Below are 19,983 nucleotides of genomic sequence, written 5' to 3'. Positions count from 1 at the left end.
GCAGGGCAGCCCCGAGCTCTCCTCGCAGAGGCCACCCTGCAGCTCCCCCTGCCAAAGCCTCGCCTGGTGACTCGATGCGTGGAGCTATTAATTGGTTTTATGTTTCAGCTGAAGCCAGGCTCGCAGCTGGAGTAGATTAATGTGGCTGCTGTAAATCTGTAAAGCTGTGCTAGGAGGGATTTATGGAGGCTTTGCTGTTGTAACAGGTGAAAGCAACAGCAGGGTGGTGGCTGGTCCCAGACCGGGCGTGGGAGGATGCTGGATGGCCTCGCTACTGCCTTCGGAGCACAGATAAATTCAAAGTAATCTTTGTTTTCTTTTATACCACTGATGCACTTGAGGTGCTTTCTCTAGAGACGATAGGATGGTGTTATTTTTCCTGGAAACACTAGGGTTTTTTAAATAAGTTTGGGAAGCTAACAGTTCCTGTGGTACAGTTGTCTGGAGCTTAGAGGTTTTGGTGTTACAACATGGGAGGTAAAGAGGAAAAACAGTTGTCTCTCAGACTGGTGTAATTGTAGTGATCTCAATCTGTGGCGGTGCTGGTCTTGCTGATGTAAATCCCATTGATTGGAAGAGGTGGGGTTTGGTTTATAAGTGGCACTTCATGATTTTATAAAGTCACATACTTCTAAATGAGGTCCTTGAAAGCAACGTTCTATTGTGGTGTTTTATTAAATGATATTCCCTTAGTAATATTTTTCTATGAGTGCTGATTTCACTTTAGTAGCTAAAGGAAAGACTAGTAGCAAGGTTTTGGCAGTAAGTGGACTAAGGTGTGGGAAAACTTTGTCATGTGGTCTCTCACCCAAGGAGTGCATAGGCTGCTAGGTAACATCACGGTTGAGGTGTAGGCTCGTCTGCTTTCAGAAGAGAATATACTTTGATAAGTTTCTGATCTTAATTTAATATTTTTTCAGTATTAAATAAGAATGCCAGTAAGAATAAGATTTTTTTTTTAAGAAATTCATGTAAAGAAGATGTGATAGAGCTGTTACACCAGCACGTTAATCTTAACAGAGACTAATAGGGAAGACTTTGAATGTGCTTCTAGTTTTATTTTTATCCAATTGACTTTAGTGAAGTTACTTGTTTTCTTAATATTCCTCTATATGAAACTAGACTTGGGACTGTTGAGATTTTATTGATGTATTATTATTGTTGTTAAATGGTTTTACTTCTGAGATGAATTTTATTCTTTGTTAGAATTCACTATGTACTGATGCAAAAAAAAAAAAAAGTGAGTCCTTTTTGCCTTTGCTAAAATTAAAAGAAGTATTGTGCTATTTCAGATATTGAATTTAGATTTCTGAAAGAGGGAAGATTTTGCAGTGAACGACTGCTCTGTTTCCATAGTTTTTATTTGAAGCGGTAAATAAAAGGCGACTACACGCCAAGGGGAAAGTGTCTGCTGTGTGTATGTCAAGAAAACCGAAACCTTCCCACAACTTCAAGCTGGTTTTAGTACTTAACTGTGGAGGCTGTGCTTCAGAAAAGCGTTTGCTTTAAGGCACCAATCCCCTGTAGATCTGTGAGCTCAGCTTAGAGGAAAGGGGCATCGCAATAGTTTTCTGACAGTTGCTGCCTGAAGTGGAAGCGTCACGTTAGGAGCTTTGCTCCCTTCACCCTGTGAAGGGGGACCTGGTTGCTTCAAGAGAGCAACCCATAAACTGCCTCTCTTAGCAACCCGAGAGCTAGCTAAAGGTAGTAGTAAATCTCAACTCTTATCACTTCTGGAGTCTGGACTGGACTTGTACCAGATCTGTAGCTTTCTTCTAAAAGTAAATGCCTGAAAAACATCTGAAATAACTGAGCGTCATCATTTTATTTCTTAAATTACAGTGATCTTGTCTTTCATGTAATGCCATACTCTCAGTAATGTTGTATTGATTAGGGTGCTCGCTGCTAAAGGCAGCAGATTCCTTGCACTGAGGTTATCCAAACGTATGTTTTGTAAACTATCAACCCAGTATGCAATCAGCTAGGGTAGTCCTAATGGCTGTGGAGCAATTATAAGTTCATGGAAGAAAAGAAAGCAGTGGGGAGTACAAGTGCATTAGCCATGACAATCCTCTTGAAGGCGTTAATGATGCAAAGGTATAGGATGGCCTTTCCAGGTCATCAGGCAGGGTGAGCAGTTGCGGTGATTGCAGTTTGTATGGACACATAGGACTTAAAAAATAATTTAACTTTTCATTGTTAAATAGAATTCAGCTTAAAATAACTTTTTCAAAGTTCAGGTTTCTAAATGTAACCTGTCTGACTGATAGCTTGGTTCCAAAATGAGAAAATTGTTTTAATTACAGAACCAGCAAGTAAAATACAATTGATCTGTTTGTAGAATGGCAGAGAAGTTATGACAGTATCTACTATTGCATATGCAAATATATTTTTAATAGTAACTGATTAAATATTTTGACTGCCTTACCATTCTTATAATTAGTTATTTTTATAGAGATTTGTCCATGGAATAGTTTAATGGTGCTTTTAGGCACGTGATCCAAGCAAAAGACTACAGAAGGGTTTGTAACTGCCTGGATTTTCAACAGCTTTATGAGTTCACAAATCAATGGTATGCATGTGAACCGAAATAATGGTTCTGTTTTCTAGCTGGATTAAATTCAGCTTTCACAAGGTGATTCTGATAATAATGATCTAAATCAAACTAGGATGCTTGGTTCTACAGCAGCGTCGTGTTAATAGATATGGCTCTGTTACATGGCTGAGGGAAGCCCTCTGTTGAGTTATGAGGTTCAGGATGGACCCCCTTGCTTTCTAAGCTCCTACTTGGAGTAGAGCCTAGATGTTGCTGGATCTCACCTTAATCCCGGACTTGGTCAACAATGGTTTATATCTAAAGGATTACATGATCTTCCCTACTCCCTCTTTAGGAGGGTACTTGGTGAAAATAAATTTAGGTAATTTATTTAAAGCATAAAGGATAAAAACAAGTTCAGGATGGCCATTAGTAAATTCACTTGCTGCATTAGCTGTAGGTGATTGCAACTAGTTCACAACAATCACATATATGTAAGAAGTAACAACTGAAACTTGAGTAAATAGTTATTTTCCTGGGGAACATCTGAAAAAGTCAAAGGCAGCACTCTTACCAAAAAGACTCCTCTTCTTGGGGTGGTGGGAAGAGAGGTCCAGGTCCATCAACGCATCCATAAAGTAAGGTGGTCATTTGGTTTCTCCTCCCCAACAAAAGGGTTTTCAGGTAATTTATACCTTTGTGACACCTCTTGCGAAGTGTTACTAAGTCAATTTTTGTCTTATATTGGCCCTTGGCAAGGTTTGCTGTGTTGTCAGAAGTGGGACTTGATGGTTTGTCACATCCTTGGGGCTGGTGGCTCAGCGCTTTCTGGTGACTTTCTGTTCTTAACTGAAGCAATATCAGCCTGAGGCCTCCACCTCAGCCCAGGTGTCGCTTAGCTGGTTTGAGTGATAGACCACCACCTGCTTACAAGATAAAGTTGTTGAACTGCTCCCTTTTGCCTCCTCTTGCAAGATGGCTTTTGACAAGTCGGGCAAGTCTGTCCCAGAGGCAGGCTGTCTTGCCATTTAAAGACCAACAGGAGGAAATGCTCTGAGGCAGAGACATTGAAACATCATATATCAGGCGGAAAAAAAAAAGTTCTAGGAGGAAACTATTTCCCGAAATCTCTGAAAGTATTTATATAATGCAACAGAAATATCTGAAGCACCTCCTTTTTTCTCAAACGAGAGTTCTTGCTGTCTGGAGCCGTTAGTCTGTGAGAACTCGGAATATGGTGAAAACTGTTGTATTGTGCTTCCATCTGTGTTTTATGGGTTTTGATTTTGCTAGTTGAGAAGCATCATACCTTTCCAATTTCCTTGATTAGCTGCAGTTAGAAGGTTCTGAATGTGTCTCTATTTGTAATCTTACATAATTGATTCAGGCAAAATGTTTATTTTTAGTGTTTGAGTAACTGAGAACAAAATTATTCTTCTATTGTTAGCACTCATCCAGGTGCTTTCTTTCATTTACAATAATGAAGTGGTTCAAAAAAAAAAAAATGCAGAGCATTTCTCATTTCCTGCATTCCCAACAAATTGGAGCAACAATGAAATTCAGATAATTTGAAATCAGTGTTGTGCTCTGGGCTGTGGTTTAGTAGTGGACAGGTATGGTTGCCTCAATGATCTTGAAGGTCTTTTCCAACCAAGCAATTCTATGATTCTATGAAATTTTGCATAGAATCATGGAATGGTTTGAGTTGGAAGGGACCTTAAAGTCTATCCAGTTCCAACCCCCTGCCGTGGGCAGGGACACCTCCCACAGGATCAGGTTGCTCCAAGCCCCATCCAGCCTGGCCTTGAACACCTCCAGGGATGGGGCAGCCACCACTGCTCTGGGCAACCTGGGCCAGGGCCTTGCCACTCTCCCAGGAAACCACTTCTTCCTAAGATATCATCTAAATTTCCCCTCTTTCAGCTTAAAACTGTTCCTCCTTGTCCTGTCTCTGTACTCCCTGATAAAGAACCCCTGAAGGAGCTGATGATCTATGTGTTGCAGTTAACGTTCACCTAAGTAAATTTAAGTCTGTTTCTAGGCATAATCTATAGATGGGGGGGGGGGGAACAAAACAAAAACTTGCAGAGCGGTTTCCAAGATTCACAAAATTGCTAATCAATTTTTAATTAATAAGTGATGAAGAAAACCAGGGAATAGTAAGCATGAGGGTAAATGAGAAAGAAGCAGCAGCGAAAGTGTTTAAGACCCACCTTTAATTATTTTAGTAGGAGAAATATAGTAAAGAGTTGTGTAAGATTTCAAGGTAACTTTTTGGAGTGGTATAATTTAAATGACCTGTATCTGCTTCATAGAAATTGTCTATGTATCAAAAGCTAGATCATCAAAATATATTTCTTTTAATTAAGGCGAGAAAATTGCTGAAGGGAAACTAGAGAGGATGAACTTGATGAAACATGGTATGTTGAAACAGTGTCGTGTTTGGGTAGCGAAAGGTATGCAGTATTCATAGTCAAACTGTGAAGTACCTACTCTGAGTAGTTAAACTCCTTTTGGAAAGGGTAGCTGTGGTTTCAGATACTCGTTGTAAATGATGTCTGTGTGATCTTATCCCTAGTGCTGTGTGTGAACAACCTGGATTACAGTACAGGGAATGAGGAAATTGCTATGCTTGTTGTTTATCCCAACACAAAGTTGCTTTTTTTGTAAGTTCACAAACAATATTCCAGTTCTCAGTTCAGTGGCACATCTTGTAGTCTAGAGAATAAAATCCCTTCTCCTGTTATCATATAGTCATAATTCTGAACAAGTTATTAAAAAACCCAAAAAGCCACGACAAACAACCCCCCTCAACCTCTTCTAGCATAAGCCATTTACCTGCTATGAAGGAAAAATATATGAATTGTATTGTCAAGAGAAAAGGATTATTAACTGAAATAATTGGGAATATTACTCTTCTTCTAAATAAGTCTATGTTTAATAAGCCTTTTTTTTCAGTGACATTAATAACATTTGGATACTGAGGCAAAGAAAGAATGATACTGAACAAGTGATAGTGTTTTCTCACTGAACTGTCAGATTGTTTTTAGTTTTTGATTAGCAAGTTATGTGTATCCTTGAAAGCGGCTTAAGATGTGAAGAAAAGTATTGGGAAAGACTGATTTCTGTTACTTTTTTCCAAAAGACCTTTGGCTTCTGGATTTGGAGGTCTTTCTGTGTAAATAAGAGTTACAGCTACCACGCTGACCTAAGATAATTGTCCCTGCCATGCTTGATACTTGCCTGCTGCTATCAAATGCATGAAAACCTTCACTTTAGATTGAGCTGAGCTGATTTACTTTATACTTGATATAGACTAAGGGTATATACACAGACAGCTGTCATTGCTGAGGTCATGTGAAGTAGCTCACCTATGTTTCTGAAGCGCCTTTCAGTGCAAGGGAGATCTGGCACACCTTTAATTGCACGATCCACGGATCTCTAAATTTTTCCATAATTTCTTTTATGGCCAAAGAAAAAGTAGTAGTGAAGGACAGATGTTGATAGGACTTTGTATTTCTTGAGGTGAGCTTCTGAGTAATAGCTTGTGTGCTGTGGTGACCAAAAAGGTGCTAAGAAAAGAAAGAGACAACCAAGTAGAAAGCATCGCTGACCCTTTCATTTTGTATAGAGTTGTACATTGAGATCTTCATGTATTACTCTCATACACTTTCTTAGGAAATAAATTCTCAACTGCTGCCTCTTGCATATTTAACCACTTTCCCAAATATGCCTTTATACTCTGTGTGTTTTTCACAGTGCTATGAATCCTAAATCCTGACGTTTTCCTGTTCAGTGACAGTCACAAATATCTACTGGGAGTTGTACTTCTCTCAGATTAATGCTACAAAACAAAGTGTGTATTGTTCTTCTAAGAGCAACAGAAGCTGAAAATCTATTCTTTGTGTTGTTTCAAATTATCTTTGCTCCTTTAAAAAAAAGGAAGTGCTTATAACAGTATTGTTATGTCTTTCTAGTTTTCATATGTTCTGTTGAAACCTCAGATGCTCAGCTCTTCTGGCAAATATAGTGATATTGCAGTGCTTCTGAGCTGATCTGTCAAAAAAACATATTTATTTGTGTATCAGATTGGGGCACGTGTGGACATTGGAACTATGATTTATCAATTGACACCATATTTATAATCTAGTCTTGTCTTGAAATCTATGTTAAGTCTAGTTGATTCAATCTTGTGATCTCAAAATCAAAATAGCGATGAAGAGAAAGTGACAAAAAGCTTGAATTTCTGCCCTTTTTTATATTTCTTTTATTCTGTGCTGAATTTCAGGTTAAAGCATGTTGTACTACCCTTTTGAGTGGTAGAGTAAGACCAGCATTTCATACTGTCATAACCCCTTTTTTTTTAAAGGCAATCTTTCAGTATATTCGAGAAAAGAACAAAACAGTACAAACTATTGTCAAAGTTGTAAATGGATCTACCTGCCAAAACAAATCTGATGACAAAATTGAAGCAGTCAAGGAGACAACAAGGAATGCAAGAAACAATGCAAGGCTGTCTTGGAAGTAGGTGGAGTTATTTTTAGTGTGGGGTGGTAAGGTAGAGAGAGCCTTTGGTTTCTGATACAATAGTTCAAAGAAGTTAACTTTCAGTGGAAAATGTTCTACTAAGTTTCATGCGGGTTAAATGGCTGCTTACACAAAGCGTACAAAATGAGCATATGTGTTTTTCTTGTCTGTTTGAACATTCTCAGGCTTCCTGTTGGGAATTTTTATTTTTTTTTTATTATTACCTATGTAGGAGTGATTGAGTTCATAGTTTTGATTTTTTGCCCTTCCGGCAGACTAGTTTGTACAGGTTTTGAATCTCTAAACAAACTGTAGGTACTATAAAGGACTCTGTAATTTACTACGTGACTCCATTTTAACGTAAGAATGCTCGTGTGATTTATTGACCTTTATTTCACACTTCAATATGATACCCCTTCTTTTCCCCTTATCTTGCTTCATGTCACTATGGGGTGTATATTTTTTGGCAAGGTGAAAAAAAAGCTCTATCATGCTCAAATACACTTAAATTGCAGCGTGTTCTCTTTTTCCAATAATGCTTTGTATGTATTTGTATTTTTATAGGGGAAGAAGGCCTGTAAATTATACTTTATTTCTTGTGTTAAAGCAAGGACAAAGCAAACAAGTGAAAAAGAAAGTGAGATATATCCAAGTATGTATATATATCCTTTCTTTTGTTGGTATTTGCTTTGAGAGATGCTTCCCTGCAGAGCCCAATTCCTTTCTCCTAGTTTGAATTGTTTGAGGAAAATAAGTGATGTTTTGTTTTTGCCTTATTACACAAGCACACAGGTAATATCTAATTCAGCTAATCATTGTGTGCTATCCTTTGTAAAGAACTTTGAGATTACATTTTTAGGTGCATTTGAGATGTTAAAACTTCTATAATAAAGATAAATTTCTTAAAAATAATAATAATTAAAAAATGCTGCAGATGAGGCTAAGTAGACTTAATTAGTGCATAGTGACCCCTGGCAGTGTTTTATGTAGGTCTTGGCCCTTGGACATACTCCTTTCAGAAATCAGTGTTCATGTACTTGAAAGCTTTAATCTTGAGTATTTAGTGGTGATGCCATTATTTCAGAATAAGCTTCATGAGGTGCTAGTGTATAAATTTCAGTTAAAATGATTAAATGACAATGTGATATGCACATAGAACGTGTCAGTTCTGTGCTCTGAAACACAGACAATGGTTATTTGAACTGATTATTTGTTAATGGTTACCTATGAGTTACAGAAATAATTAAATTAGTCATCTGTGGAATTCAGTGTAAGCTCATGCATCGTGTAATGCTGTGGTATTTACCTTAAAGAGCTATTTACCCTAAAGAGTAGTTTCAGCCTGCTTATTTGTTTCAGTGATCTCTAGTTGGTATATAAGCAATTTATTCGTTTTTAAGTGCACAAAGAAAGCACAAACAGTAACGCTCATGTGATACCCTGGGATATATCGAAAGAGTAGTCAGCAAAGCTACTCGGATCCAGAGGCCATCTTTCAGACCCTAAGTATGACAATTCCTTTGTTCCAGATTGTGTCTCTAGCAGGAAAGAATACTCCAACTCTGCTGCATAGCTTCCATTCCCCAAAGGATGTGTATTCTAGCCTGTTAGTGTCTGAAAGTGGATGTGATTTATGCAACCAGCAGCTGGTTTCGGCTCCACAGAACAACTCTTTTAGAGTAAGTCAGATTATTTACGTGTTGTGCTAGCATTGCTTGTATCTCTGCCTGGTGGCTTCTACTTCAATTTATGTCACTGCGGAAAGCATCTAGTTGTTCTTTCAGTTCCCTGACAGTTCAGGTTTTTGTCTTACACTCTGCTTGCACTGTTTTCACGTTTCTGCCTTCTTTGGCTGACTATTGATATAAATCAATGTTTGGTCAATTTGTCTTCCATTCCATCTCAAGGCTCTCCTAGATGCATGTTGGCAGTCTGTAATAGTTTCTTCATACTGACCAAAATGGTGACTGCATGCAAAATGAATTGACTTCTTTCTCTCCAATATAAGAAAAGAACAAAGGGAGAAATTAAGCCTAAACTGTATCCATCAGATAAGCGGTACAGTAATTTTTTGCATTCTCTACAGTACTTTAGTACCACCTTGCACTGTGTAGGAGCTCAGTCTCCGGTGGTTCTCATAGTGAAAACTGAAACTACGATGACTGCCAAAAGAATGGTTGCTTTATGTAAAAGCGTTTTATCAGGAATCCAAGTCAACTCAGTATAGAAAAGCACTAATATGCTGTTCAGAGTGAGCATTTCTTGGAGAATACCCAATATCCACCTCTAACACTACATGTGAAGTTGATGACTTGGATGTAGTGCAGGATTTTAATAACAATAAAGTGGTCCGTGCATGGTTCTTTTGTCTCACTTCAAGGCATAAAGTTGCTGGAATGTGAGCCCTACAACCTCTTGTGAAACAAGTGAATGAAACTTGCAAGCAAGTTAATTCCCTGACTTGGCAAAATAGGAGCTCTAAGCAAAGCATATATTTACTGACAGGTAAAATAGACGCTTTCATCTGGAGTTTTGAGCTTCCTTTAGTCAGTACAGCTGTACAAATTCAGCAAGCTGTTTTTAAGCCTACATAGGAAAGAGGTAAGAAGAATTCAACCACAGTTTTGATAAAGTCAAATTAAAAATTCATGGAAGTAAAACACCAGTCTGCCTAACCCAGGAGGAGACAAGTTAGGAAACAGGAAAACATTAGTAGGTGCAGAAGCCTCTGGTGTGTTATTTTATTTCATTTTAACTGTAACTTGTCTATTTTGTGATGATTTCATCACTTGCCTCTTGAATACAGTAATTCTCAGAGGAATAATTTTACCTCCTACACTGCTGATGTAGGAATGTGCTGTATTTGATGATCAACAGTAGTATACTCTAGAAAGGGCTTTATGCAAGCAGTGCTTGGAGGAAACAGATCTTGTAACAGTAACAAATCAATACTTCCTTTTTATACTTGAAGAACATAAATATTTGTGCTAGATAAATATCGCACCTAGGTTTGTTTAGTTTGTTTAGCTGCACAACTTCCAGAGATCATATCTGTATTTTGGTACTGGCGATTATCATGTCAGGAATCTATTAGGAATAGATAACTAAAATAATAGGGTTTGGGTGGTTTTTTTAAACTTACTTTTGTATGTTGGAAGTAGGCATGGTCTGGAAAATAAATCAGAAATGCTAAACGTTTGTTAAATTATCTGATGCAGTTGGGATCGGCAAGAAAAGTTAAATATCCCCTACAGCAAGAATTTAGCTGTTTCAGAGGGATCCCTCATAGACAATTGCTTTAAGCAAGAACACCAAAGCATGAATGCTCAGTAACTCTAATATGTGGTGTCATAACTCCATTAAAATGAGGAAAAAAAAAAAGCCACAACAGTATGGAATAGAAATGGTGTGATGAACAAGTGCAAATTATATCTCCAGTTTCATGCATTTTGGTAATTGCTATTTCTTGCCTAAATCTGTATACTTACAACATGTTGTGTGTCAGGTAATTCACAGAAGAGGGAGAGAAGGTCGAGTTCAGTAAAAGTCCGAGAATGGTGTCACCTCAATCCGACGACAATCAATCTAGCTCCTTAGATGTTTAGGGCCGCTGAAACACATGATAAAGTTTACAATCAGGAACTACTTGTGACATGAGCAATATTTTGAGAACCTGGCACCTTGGGATGAGCTATGCAACAAGCAGATACCCTGAATAGGAACCTGGAGGGACGGGAACATGGCAAAAAGGGAATACTGATCATGGAGGTGTGCAGATAATTTCTCAGATTCATTTTTAGGGCACCATGGGCTGCAGGGAGGAGCAGAAGCATTTTGATCATACAACATAGTGGTTAAGGATAGTTGACTCTGTTCCGTTCTCCATTTCCAACAGTGTCAATATTTTCTCAAAGCAGCCCTAGGATGTGAGACCCTTATCTCCAGGTATTGCTTGTGCTTTCCAGGCAACAGGAGACTTTTAAACTTAAAAAATAAGACAACCACCACCCTAAAAACGAACAGTGGGAGAGGAGATGCGTAGCTGCTTCCACTGTTAATGGCATACAAGAAGATGGTGGTGTTTTATGATTGTGGATTATTCTATTGGTTAATGTCTAGCTATGTCTGACTTTAAATATTAATTATTTCCATGCAAATGCCCCATAGGACACTATCATTCCTAGGATGCAAATAGTAGCCTAATGGAATAGAAGTACTGGGAAATGGCTCTGCATTATGTTCAGGGGAGTACTCGGTAATGGATGCAGTACTTTAGAAACCATGTGCTTTAATCTCAAGATGGAGAAATATTAGGAAATCCTTATTGTCTGAAATACATGTGGAATTCTCAAGCACTAAGCACTAATCTGGATCTTGTCACCAATATTGTCTCTAATCTGCGATAGAAATGTTGCAACTTGAACTATAGTAAATGAATAGTATTGTCTGAATTCTCAAAGTGGATTGGATGAAAAATAGTTAGATTCTGGCTTTGTCTGAAGCTGTGGAAAAGGGGGCTTCTTATTGAGATAGCTGTCTAACTGCATAGTCCTTTTGAGATAAGGCATCAATAACTTCCTCCTAATCTTAGTTGAGCTTAATCAAACACCTCACTTATCAGCCTTAGCTGCTCTCAGGTAAAAGCCTCCTTATCTTGCATTCACAGGATTTTATAGGAAGTTAGTTAACATCAAAAAGCACAGATTTTGAGCGTGACAAAGTCACCTCTACTCTGCAGAATATAAGCAATCACACTATTCGCATCCCTGAAAAGTTAAATCTGAAATCTTTGAGTGTGTTCCAGTTGCAGTTGGTAAAATTTTTTGTTATTAATAATGATAATGACTGAGACTTTGTTCTTTGGAGCTTAACGCTACTGTACCTGAACAGCACCAGGTTACATGCATATACCAGATAGAATTCTTCTTGCTTAGAGAAGAAGTCACATCTAAAGGACAGCGAAAAAGACACAAATTTACATTGTTGAAGGATTATTTTCATTATCATTCGCTACAACAATATGTGATACTAAAGGGCCTGCATTGCCAAGTCAAGCTATACACAGGAACCCAACTGTTAATTTTGCTTGGTTTATCCATTCTGTCTCTGAAATTCTACTTACTGAACATGCCAGGCTATGAAGCAGAAGACGGTTGTCTTTGTATGGGATTTAGTTTAGAACAATGTCATTTTTTTTGTGAGTAAATACATAGAGAAGATCCAGGGGAAGGATTTTGTTTGCTAAATGGTAAAGAAGATATACAAGAGGACAGATGTAATCCAGAAAGGGAATTGACTTGGCACTGATGTAAAGTAATAAGGGTGATGTGAAAGTCTAAGGAAAACGTTTCATTTCAACAGATAAAAAGCATTATGAAGATTTCAAAGACTTAGAGTGCTGTTGAGCTGTATCTGGTGAAAGAGGAGTGTGAAATATTAAGTATTTGAAATGTTTTGTTCATAGGGGAATTCATTTGGAATTGTTGTTGATTTTATTACGCAGTTCATGTTAATGGATATTTGACTGTAAGGTTGATTATTAATGAAGGACAAATGAAATCTATGCTTAATGTTATGCCATCATGTATCACCTTGAAACTTTAATTGTAAAAATTCAGTAGGGCTGGGTTTGATCGGTATTTCAATTGAAAGCTGTGAGAAGCTTGCAGTGGTGCTGTTGAGAGGCCCCGGGAGAGCTTAATGACAATTCATGCTACATTTATAAAGAGGGACTGAACTGCTGCAGCCTTTCATGATCTCACATTATTTTAAGATGGGAGTGGGGAAAAGCGAAGAAGAAACTTTGGAAGATTTGGTTAAACACCAGGCAGTAAAGCCTGTGTCACGCTTTCTATAACTAAACGGTTTCTTGCAGTCTTACTGACTGAAAGGTTTGGGTTTTTTTAAAAACAGTGATTGTTTTCATAGAATCGTGGTTCTTAGAACCATATGATAGTTGGGGTTGGAAGGGACCTTAAAGATCATCCAGTTCCACCCCCGTGACATGGGCAGGGACACCTCCCACTGGATCAGGCTGCTTAAAGCCCCATTCAACCTGGCATCCATGACTTCCATGGGCAACCTGGGCCTAGGTCTCTCCGCCCTCACAGGAAAATATTTCTTTCTAATATCTCATCTCAATCTTCCCTCTTTCAACTTTAAACAGTTCCCCCATTGTCCTGTCCCTGCACCCCCTGATCCAGAGCCCCTCCCCAGCTTTCCCAGAGCCCCTTTCAGTACTGGAAGCTGCTCTGAGGTCTCCTTGGAGCCTTCTCTTCTCCAGGCTGAACAACCCCAACCCTCTCGGTTTCTCTTTTGTTGCAGCCTGTGACCTTCAGGTACAAATATGCTTCAGAATTAAAGATCCCTTTGTGAAATGTTTTGCAATGGCAAAGAAATATTCATTGCAGCAGGCCAGGATGTTTTTGTCACGCGGGGGTTGAGGGTGGAGCTGTAATGTATTAATTGGATTTCTTTCTGATAAAAAATATTGACTTGTCAAAAGTCTTCCCTGAATATAAGGTGTTAGCACTAGGATAGGGTTTTTTTCAGAACTAAAGAGAAGAAACTTTCTTTATTCCCTTTCCACAATCCCAAAATACAGGCCTTGGCAGCTTTTGTCAGTAACCCAGCAGTCGGCATTGCACCCTTGCCTTTGCAAGCATTCAAACAAAAGGAGACCCCAGGAGACTCTAGAAGGAGACCCTGGCCATATCTGTGATTGCAAGTGATGTAGACTGATGGAAGGAGAGCTGTAGAACAAAATAGTTTTTAGAGCACCTGTCATCCACCACATGTGCTTTTCTGTTTTTTTTCATTAGCTGTTGTCTGGCTCTAGGGAAATAAATACACATTTGCTGTTGGAATGTCACACTGCCACACTGTGGTTATTTGGAAGATAGAGCATAAGCAAAAAACTCATCTGCGGACCCTTAAACTATAGTACAGAGCTTTGGTCGCTGTTCATCTCTTACTCAGATGAGACGGGTTTGCATAAAGCTAACACCTGTGAGAAATACCAGCATAACTGTTTGTCTCCTCTGTTTTTCTTTCACGTTTCATTGAATCCAGCATCTTTCTTTGGGAGATTTTCATATTCTTGTGAGTAACTTGCTCTGAAGTAAGCAGAGGGTAATGTCATGAGACCTGACAGGAATTCAGCAGTCTTTGGTTTGTCCTTGTTTGCAATTTTTTCCAAAGCAAAATAGATTTCAGTATCTAGTTGTTGTCGTCAGACTTCAGATGTAAGCTGTATATTTAATATAATCTCATCTTCATTAAAAAGTTCGTTGTTCAAAAATGCGTCTGTCATTAGGGCCTCTAATGGATTCCCTTAGGGGATCCCTGTAGAACTGTTAAACTTCAGAAGTCCCTTTCTGATCTCAGCTGTCTCTCCACTCTGTGAAATTAGAAGGCTGCACATAATCAAAGAAATAAGCCGAGGCAAAAGACAAATGACTGTTTTAAAGCTGGTTCTTTCAGTGGCCCAAGCCAGGGAGAGGTCAGCCTGTGCCTGCTGAACCACACTGGGATTGTGAACAACGCCGATGCCTTCTCAAGGCAGGGCTCCGGCATGGTATTGCCTGGTCCTACACAGCTCTGTGCCCGGCTCAGCCCTCTTCGACCTTGGTGTGGTGGGATGTGACCTGTGTCAGCTCAGTACAGACATGTTAGAGAATCATAGAATGGGTTGAGTTGGAAGGGACCTTAAAGATCATCCAGTTCCAACCCCCACTAGACCAGGCTGCTCATCCTCTGAGCCAGGGCTGAGTCTTTGTTGTGTGAGGCATTTCTTGCTACCTGCTTGGTAGACAAGGAAGCCTGATGGCATCTGATCCAAAATAAAACAAAAAGACAGAACAATTGAAACGTCCCCTTTAGTGAGGGCACTGTAATTAGTTTTCTGCCTCTTTGAATCTGGCATTAGTTTTCTCTCATGTGCAGACTGCTGATTTATCTCATCAGCAAGAAAAGTAATGCTCAGCCAATTATCAATCTATTATAAGTTCTGTATCTCAAACCTGATTTCTTCAGTTACAGCTAGGAAGCGATGGAAAGCAAGTACAGATCACTGCAGTATTACATTATTTAGTTCTGTCTTACAGGGCCTAGGGATGCTAATTACACAAATTTAAAATCTTTAGAATGCTAGCGATTTGCTGGTGTCTAAAGGCATAGAGAATAAAAGAAGCATAGGGCTATACAGTGGCTATAACAGAGTTGGAAAAAGCAGTTTTTATTCTCTCCTCTGCTTCTAAGCATTAGGAGACGTTCTTTAATGTTCTCAGGCCTCAGTGTTATAGGAATTGAGGAAATCAATTTAAATGATAACATTAATTGGAAATTTAAATCCGATTATTTTAATGAACGAATGAGTGCTCCTTTGTGACATGGGCTACTACTGGAGTCTTTAGAATTGAGACATATTGCCCTAACACAGGTTAAGCAACTTGAGTGTGACTAAGATTATAGAGGTCTTCTCAACTTATAATTACAGTTCAGTGTTTTAGACAGTGTCATCTTGTTTCTAGTCCTTGCTACCAGATGCACATATGTGTGTTGGCACCTTAACTGTCTGCATTGTTCACATTATATGGCATTAAGAAGCTATTGCACAGCTTTTCCTCCTCTCTGCTCCAGCATGTGTCATAACGAAGGTTCCACGGGTCATTGTGTTGGTATCTCTGGGCTTTCTTCTGCCAGATGGTTGGGTTGCAAGTGTGAGGTCTCATTTCTTCCTTTCTTTCTTTCTTTTTTTTTTCCCCTTCCTTCAGGATAACTTTAATTCTGAAGAGTTTGTTAAATCTGAGTGCAGCATGTATAATTTTCTCATTAAATCAATGGACAAGGTCATTATATGTTAAAAGGAGGAAATAACTAGTTCACACATGTTATCTTCACAAAAATATGAGCTGAGCAATTCTGTACTGACCTTTCAATATCATTCAAAATGAAATTCCATATAAACTCTTCTACTATATTCAGTTCTGGTGCTGCTATGATGTTAGAATGGCTTTTAGATGAAAACCAAAAATTCTTAACTACTTCTTTGTAATTGTTCCATTGCATTTGATTGTCATTTTTTTTTTTTTGTTGCCTATATTTAACTTCTTAGTTTAACGCACATGTTTTCATTGCATTGATCATGGGAACATCAGGTAGTTTCTAATTGCAATTAAAACTGCTATGAAGTCTGCATTTACTACTCTCTCCAGAAATGCAGGCCTTGATATGCTTAAGAGTAATGACTTGCATCGTTAAATACTATAGAAAAGACATTAATATAGATTTGTAGTCATGAAATGAATTGGTCTGTCTCAGGGGCAGGAAGTGTTTTCTGCAGGGTATAATTCAGAACACAAAAGAACATCCCTACGAAGGTGCAGTAAAGATACAGAACAGTAACAGATAAGCCCCTAGAGTACGCATATTTACTAGAGGAATATTAGCATGATTTAAGAATGAAGAAATGAAATAATAATATTCAGGGCTGCAATGTTCATGTCTGTGAATATGCTTAATTGTTTTATAGCAATGCTTTAAAGGTGGTGCATGACAAATAGAAATCCATAAGGTGCTTCCTTATTCGAGTTTCACCTGAAGCTCAAAGAAGGAAGCATTTATCTTTGCTAGTAGCAATGTTCTGTGTGAGCAAATACTGTATGAAAATGCATGGATACCATGCAAAGGAAGTCGGGTACAGTGAGGAAAGCTTTGTCTTGCTTTGTTTTCAGAACCTAGCACAGCTGGCTTTTAATATTTACCATGGTTTTGGAAAACAGCAGAGCATAGATAAGTACTTGCGGATTAGGGAGAGATGAGTACTACTAAAAACTTCCTGTGCCTAAAGATGAAGTGTTGAGGCTGGAGACTGTGCTGAAAAAGCAGAAATTATCAAGTTTTGTCTTGACTGAGGCCTGATCTGATGATGATGATGGAGTTAGAGCTGCATACAAAGTTGTTTTATCTTAATGCAGATTGTTTATGAAAGCTTTGAAAAAAAGATTTGTACAGCGGAACAAAACTTTGCCAAGTTGTAGTTTTGAAGGCAAAATATTATACAGCAAAAGCAGGATGCTGGGAAGCTGAGGGCGCCTCTGCTGAGACATAGGAGTGCTTTGCTCAGTCTGTTCTGCTCTAGACAAGATTAATGTCCTGACCTTCCTGTTTTATTAGTCTAGGATATCTCCATGTCTTTCTGGTTTTGGTCGGGGACCTTTTCCAGTGTATTGCTGAAGTTGATCTATTTTCAGCCTTTTGTCTGTTGTGACTAAAAATAATTTAGTTGAGCTAGTCAAGAATTTGGCTGTTTCAAAGATAGAAAGACAGGGTGACTTGCCAAACTGGAAAGAGCACAATGGAATGGTTTCGGTTTGAAGTTGACTTCATTCCTTTGCTTTTAAGATAAGAAATTCCTCAACCGAGAAGGCAGATATAACTTTCACTTTAAGAAAGGACACCAGGAAAGGTCAAAACAATTTAGAAGAGATTTGTCTCTTCAAATAATGCAAGTAGTTATGTTGTTTTAAAAAAGGAAATGAAATCTTCATTGTGGAGGACTTATTCATGTAAAACAGATTAAAATATGCATTCATAATATGTAAATATAGAGTCAATTAACATGAAGCTTTTTTACAGTATAAGTGATTGTAACCTGCCAGTGTCCTCTGGGACGACTTTGAAACTGAAATGCTGCTTCTCTATAGTCCCAGTTAACAAAAATCAATAAACAGTAAACACAGAGCAGTCTGTTGCCAAGTGAGCAATGTCTGCTTAGGACAGTTTCATTTTCAACAGATGAGCAGAATTCACCAGGAGCAGATAGGCTTAGGAGACCACAAAGCCCTGCACGCATTCCAGGACCAGCCCAGTTCCAGTAGGCAACAGGAAAAGAGTAGAATTCAGAAAGAGGATTAAAATCTGTGTGTTTGGACTGCCTCCTGTCTGTTTTCCTTCAGATTTAGTCAGCTCCGCTTGTCTGAAGGCAATATGAAGAAGGTAGAAAAACACTGAGGCATTTATTTTCACTTTAGGTTTGATCTTTTCTTTGATCCTTGAAAGGTTCCATCAAAGCAGGACAGTTTGACTCAGCCAGGAGGCCCGGTGGCAAAGGACGTTGTGGTGTGTCGGTTTAACGAAAGTGACATCTTACCCTTGCAAGCGATTCTGCCAGGAGCCTGAGAAGGGGTAGGGAGGCAAGAGGCCAAACTTATGCTAGCTCTTACCATTGCAACGATTCTCTGTAAACCTGATGCTGTCAGAAATGTTCAAGTCATAATAAAGAGAGAACGTTTATTTTTACATCAAGTTATACAAGTTGATGTCTGACACTTTTCTCCTTGAACGGTTGGAGTAATTACTCTGTTTGATAACTAAACTGCACCATGTAACACAGGCGCTGAAGTGGCCATGCTTTGCTCCCATTTTTGGAATCTGGCTTTTTTGAAGTCTCCTTATGTGAAAACATGTAGCAACGTATTTGACTATTTTATATTTGATCTGCTTGTATACAGTGTGCTGTTCATAAACTCAATTTTCCTTTTGCATATGAACCCTAAAGTATCACTGAGTCTTTAATTGCATTAATCCAAGTTACAAATAGCTTGCATGTTTCTGGTGGTACAGAGGTTAGAACCTTTAAAATTAAGTAGATTGAGGGGTTTTGCACATTTGCTATGCTCAGCTTTTGAAAGCAGTTTCTGCTAAAAGTCCGTCTACTTAAAATTCAAGCACTCTGCAACTAAGGAACTCCAAAAAGAGGTAATGAACCATAAATTATTGCCGTTAGATATTTAATACTCAATCAGTATGTGCTCTCTCATGCATATCCCACTGGCATTGCATTTATTCTGACAGTGTGGTACTGGTTCAATTACTTTTGCTCATTTACAATAAAAGATTAATGAAAAGAGGTATATTTTAGTTCACAGAGATTAATTGCATCCCTTACTTTCCTTGCTCTAGAAATATTCAACCCATAATCCTGATAGCTTTTTCGTCAACAAGTACATGGAAAATTAATAGACTTTCTTCTGCTGGAATCCTCAGTAGGCTTGCAGATATAAACAGCCAGGGAAAAGCTGACTGAAAGTTGGATTTCTTGTATGGAGGAATTAATTTACCCGCTCTCCCTCAATCATTCTCTTTCCCTTCTCTCTTTAAGCCACTCTGATGACACTTTGAATTAGCCAGAATAAAAATGCTTGGGCAGTAAGATTTGGAAAGCAGCACGTTTTATCTTATGTAATCTGACTAATACAAGTTGTGTATTTCTCTGCTGAGGCATGGCCAAAGGCAGCCAGTCAATGTGAGGGCGGATTGGCGTTTCAAGTGCTTTCTAGGGTGTTACTGCCTTAAAAAAGCCTAACAGTCTTTGTATTTGCAGAGTGCTTGCTAAGAGTACTAATAAAACTTATTTTTAATCTTGCTATGAATGTAGTTGATACTTGTTTAAAATAGCAAAGGTACTCACATAGTTTAAGACTGAATAACCTCTCAGGTATTTAAGTTCGGAGTTTTTACTCCATGGTGTAAAGATGACGGGGAAGAAAGTCAACAAAAAAAAAAGCGTTCATATGTGTGCAGTTGAGATGTAAGGAAAGAAAAGGTTCTACTTTATTTTGTAGGATTTCTATTGTCCTTAGCAAGAAAATGAATGTATAAAAAAGGTAATAATTGCAATATCATGACAAATCTCACCAGTGGCAGTGGTTTACAAAAGTATGAAGTTAAGAGGCATATATGCAAGCAGCAGAACCTTAAGGTAGATCTTCAGCATTCCACATTTATATCTGGACTTTGGCTTTGCTTCCAAATTAGTCGGCGAGTTGGGATCTTACTGGAATGTAAGTACAGCAGGACAGATTTCAAAAGGGATTTCTTTTGAGTTCAGCTTAGATAAGTATCCAGACATTCAGAAT

General features: G+C 38.4%; 1 protein-coding gene across 1 annotated transcript in view; it reads left to right on the top strand.

The window, feature by feature from the left end:
* Window positions 1-285: 285 nt before the first annotated feature.
* CDH8 (cadherin 8) overlaps window positions 286-19,983 on the top strand; it is a 226,884-nt gene continuing 207,186 nt past the window's right edge. The window contains exon 1 of the mRNA XM_054078927.1: window positions 286-302. The gene's annotated coding sequence lies outside the window, so the exon portion shown is untranslated. The remainder of the gene's footprint in view (window positions 303-19,983) is intronic.

Source organism: Cuculus canorus, chromosome 13 (assembly GCF_017976375.1).
Source record: "Cuculus canorus isolate bCucCan1 chromosome 13, bCucCan1.pri, whole genome shotgun sequence".
Classification (NCBI taxonomy): Eukaryota; Metazoa; Chordata; class Aves; order Cuculiformes; family Cuculidae; genus Cuculus; species Cuculus canorus.
The sequence above is the reverse complement of the archived record's forward strand: the minus strand, read 5'-3'. Positions and strand labels throughout refer to the sequence as shown.